Source organism: Pteropus vampyrus, unplaced genomic scaffold, assembly GCF_000151845.1.
Source record: "Pteropus vampyrus isolate Shadow unplaced genomic scaffold, Pvam_2.0 Scaffold77, whole genome shotgun sequence".
Lineage (NCBI taxonomy): Eukaryota > Metazoa > Chordata > Mammalia > Chiroptera > Pteropodidae > Pteropus > Pteropus vampyrus.
In genome coordinates this window covers 3,668,859-3,673,615 of record NW_011888858.1, presented here as the reverse complement: position 1 = coordinate 3,673,615, position 4,757 = coordinate 3,668,859, and the positions used below count along the sequence as shown (strand labels likewise).

Below are 4,757 nucleotides of genomic sequence, written 5' to 3'. Positions count from 1 at the left end.
TGACCCTGCTTGCACCCACGGGCTTGTCTTCAACCCTCCAGGGCATCTTGTTGCTATTTTATTGGAGTTGGAATGCGGTTGGAATTGGAGTACAAATCTCCATAAGCAAGGAAATGCTGGAGAAACAAGAGTCAGTTAACCTCCAAACCGGTTCCAACCACTGTGTTGAAACTTCACTTGGTTTACGCTGGCTTCTTCTTTTTTTTCTGCCTCTGCCAAATTGTTGATGGCCTCAATTGCCTTTTGGAAACTGTTGAATTTGAGCAACTAGAGTCAGGGAGTCTCCCCTTAGGAACGTGTGCAGCAAAAATTCAAATTCTTTTTTTTTTGAGAAAGTAGCTATAATGTTATGTCGATTTTACTGTTGCTTAAAAAGACCCTCAAGGCTAATTTATATAACTGTGTAGAAGCAGGCTGAGCTTACTAGAATTTGTGTGACCTGAAGCATTGAATACTAGAAACCTATTTGATTCTAGCCTATATCAACAACCCTCTGCATTTATTGAGTATGTTTGTATCAATATAAACAAAAGTTTGCTTTTGTGTTATAGTGGTGGTTTTGCCATGTCATACATATGCTTTAAAATTTTGGAACCTAGAAGACAAATAATAGCATTTAACATGAAACGTGGGTATTTATAGTCAAGTCTAATAGAATACTTGATACTAACCTATAAAAGTGAAAAATAAAGGGGGTAGAGGAAAGAGGAGAGAAAAAGAGACAGAGGAGAGACATGAAAGGAAGGAGAGAAGAGAGAAGAAAACATCAAAGCTAAGAGAGCTCTGAGAGACAGAACTAGGTCTTGTACTCCTTGATAGTACCTTTCTGCAAACTTAAAGGACAGGAAAACAAGTTGGGGAGCTCATTTGTACTCAGAGTTCCTTTTCTATAGCATGTTACATTCTGGTATTTACTAAGGTGATTGGACCTTGGCTTCCATGAAGTTCTAAGCTTTTGATTTGGGCTGAGAATTACTGTTTCACTTTGTGAAACTGGTACTTTTGGGGGAACTTTGTGCCTTGTCTGTACCTGGTGGAACCCCCAACCCAGGTTTGTTTTTTTTTTTTTTTTCAGATTCTCAGCAGACACAGTGTACAGACTGTAATTAGCACCTGCTCATCTTGATCTCTCAGCTCAAGGAAGTGTTTTGACACCCGAGGTCAAGCTAGAGCCCTCTTATACATCCTCATGAGCCTTTGTACTTTTTGTTGGAAGCACGTATCCAGACTCTAGTTATATATTTATGTTATGATTATTTATTTAATGTTTTCCTTGTAACTAGACTGTAAGTGCCATGAGAGCTGGGGCCATGCTCTATCCCTTACCCTTGTTGATGAAGCATCTACAGTGTCTAGTACCTAGTAATTTTTTTTCTTTTAGGCGAAGCAACCCTTGGTTGACCTCACAGATTGCAAGGACCTTGTCAGCTTACAACCCCTTATTTTTTATTTTTTACGCCTACAGCACCTGGTCTTCCTACGTGGTCTCCCATCCAAGTACTAACCAGGTCTGACTCTGCTTAGCTTCCGAGATCAGATGGGATCAAGCTTGTTCAGGGTGGCATGGCCATAGACTAGTATCTAGTAATTTATCAATAAGTAGGTGTTGAATGAATGATTATACTACTCTCTCTCTCTCTCTCTCTCTCTCTCTCTCTCTCTCTCTCTCTCTCTATATATATATATATATATATATATATATATGTATATGTCCACCTGTGTATATAGTATGATAATATAAGATGTATAAATATCTGTAATGTCATATGTATAGTCATAGAGTGTATATATAATACAGTATGCATACACACATATCCAATGTTTACTTAATTTCTCTGAGCTTCATTTACTCCTTTGTGAAGTGAAAGTTAATATAAACCTCTTTGCAAACTCCAAGTGCTAGACCAAAAGAAGGGATCAGAGTAACCTTTTATTTTAGACCCTATGGTACAGACTCCAACAAATACCTTACAAGCTTATATAGGACATTTAAGTATCTCTCAGTCAAGCTCTCTCTCTGCTCAAGCCAGTCCATCAATCGAATAACTCTAAATTTAGGGTCACTTCTAAATATAGTGCATTTCCTGTGCAATTCCTTCCCTGATAGACAGCCATGTCCAACCAGAAGTGGGGCTAATGCTTCTTATTAACCCAGTTGCATTTCTGTCTCTGTCTGCACTGCAAGCATGTGAGCTGATTGGAGTACCATGTGACTGTGTTCACGTCCAAGCTCCGAGGAATAAATTTTTCAAGCACGATTTGCAAGTCACACTATCACACGTCTCCTGAGTCCAGCTGTGTTGCAGCTGCCGCCTCCCCTGCATCCATTCATCTTGCACTTAGATCAAAAGCAGGAGCACATTTGCCTGAATTGATTTGGTCTCAGCCCAGCTGTTTGTTCCCCATTGTCATCAGGATGTTTACAGACCTGTTGTTCTTGTTCTTGTTTCATTATCATACTTAGGTCTGAAAAGTATTTTGCCATATGGTCCTGACCATGGCAGGCAATTGGGCTAGCTGTTCTCTGTTACTGAAACTTTGCAAAGGGATTTGTTTCAAGCCTTCCTATCTAAGTATTCACTTACATATTGCTACAGTGATAACAAGGAGAGGGACAAGGGCTACACATTTTGTTAAAGATAGGCCACGAGTGTTATTTTTGGCCTACTAATATTATCACATGATCAATTTTTAGCTTTTTGGACAAGAAAGCAATTTCAACCAGAGACAAAGGCAGATTAGGGGAAGAAATTCATTCCTGTTTGAGTTAATTCAGTGAATATATTTTATCTTTCCAGAAAGTTATTTTGACTCTTCTTAAAGCAGAAGGATACCTGTCACTCACCAACAGGTATTTCGCTGGCAGGAACTGTTCTGGAAGTAGAGCAGGCAGTGAGCACGGTGTTTGGAAAGGAGCCTGGTGGGTCAGATCAAGGTTCTAGAGCTGGCTGACCTCTGACTATGAAAACATGAGTGAGTCACTTACTCTCTATGTGACTCAATTTCCTCCCATTAATAGCAGACACCATTTATTATCACATTAAAACCTGTGATTAAAGTACAGACTTCCATACTCCCCTAAAGATCCTGTTTCAGCGTGTTTGAAGTGGGGCTGATGTATCACAGCACATGGCCAGCTTTTTCCAGTGTTTCTCCTACAACCACCGTGAGCCATATGACCCAGGATATTTTACATTTTTAATGAAATGCTCTTTCCTGATAAAAAACATGGTTCTGATTTCCCAGTAGCTCAAAGCACTAGAAGGTAGATTCCATACACCTTTGATAGGCTGAGATTACAGAGCTGCACTGTCCAATACAGTGGCCAGACCAATGGAGCAAGTGAGGACTTAAAATGTGGCTAGCTGGATTTGAGATGTGCTGGAAGAATAAGATATGCATCGAATTTCAAAGATTTTATTATAAAAAATGAATGTAAAATATCTAATTAATCATTTTTGTATTGATTACACGTTGAAATGATAGTATTTTGAATATAATGGGTTAAAGAAAATATATTATTAAAATTAATTTCATCTATTTCTTTTTGCTTTTTTAAAAATGTGGCTACTAGAAAATTGAAAATTACATGTATGACTTGCATTATTCTTCTATTGGATGGCATTGCTATTGAGCATAAGGCAATTTTTTTGAGAGAACAACATGCCCTTGGGATAGACCACCAACACGGATTATGAAATAGTAGCCTTATAAAGTGACTGATGTAACCTTACTTGTCTTGACTAAACTCCAGCTTTCATTTTCCATTTTAACTGGTAGAATTTACAGGTGAAGGCTTGAGAAAGCATTGGGTAGACAATGGGAAAGTCTTATTTCCTAAATCAATGGGTCTCTCCTTAGTGCACTTCTCCTGCCTGGTTCCAGCTGCTATTTAAAAGTAGAGAAGCATTACCCAGTCTTGTTATAGACTCAGGCTTTCCCATTCTCTCTACATACTTCTCATTCATTGTGTTGCCCATTGGTAACATTGGTAGCCCAATATCAGGCTGACCTCTTGATGATATGACAGCTATGAAATTAGGAAAAAAATATGTTTTTTCAATAAAAATATCCATTACAGGGGAAGGTGTGGTGAGATTGGGACACTTCTATGTCATTGGCAGTAGCGAAAATTATAACCCTTTGGAAACCAGGATGACATCATGTTTCAAGAAAGAGCCATAAAAGATGTTCTTACTCTTTGATTCAGTAAAACCACTCATGGAAATCTGTCTGAAGGAAACATAACAGAGAGCAAGATAAATGTATAAAGATATTCAATGTAGTATTACCTACACTACAAAATTAGTAGCCATTTTAAATTCCTAATTATTGAGGAACAGCTGAGAAAATTATACTGCAACAATTCAATATAATAATATGCATTCATTCACATTTATAATGATCAAGACTATATAGCAACATAGAAAAATGTTTACATGATAATGTTAGATTTTATAAAATAGAACACATAAATTACATGTAGATAGATTGTGATTGCACAATCACAATTTCGCATGCATATAGAAAACTTAGAAGAAATGAACAAAAATAAAATCTCTGTTTTAAAGTTATTAAAAAATGAATCAGAGCATTTAAATTAGGAGATCATGTTTTTTGGGGGGACCCAAAGATGGGTTTCCACAGTGCCCAAAATCAAGTGAAAATATATAACATTTTGTGTGGCTGAACACAAAATGAATTTGTTTGAGAAGTGGAAGCATAGTTTTCATGATTTTCTCAGACGAGTTTGATTA

General features: G+C 37.4%; 1 pseudogene; it reads right to left on the bottom strand.

Annotated features, from left to right (window-relative positions):
• Window positions 1-1,456: 1,456 nt before the first annotated feature.
• On the bottom strand, window positions 1,457-1,575 carry LOC111741385 (annotated as a pseudogene).
• Window positions 1,576-4,757: the final 3,182 nt, after the last annotated feature.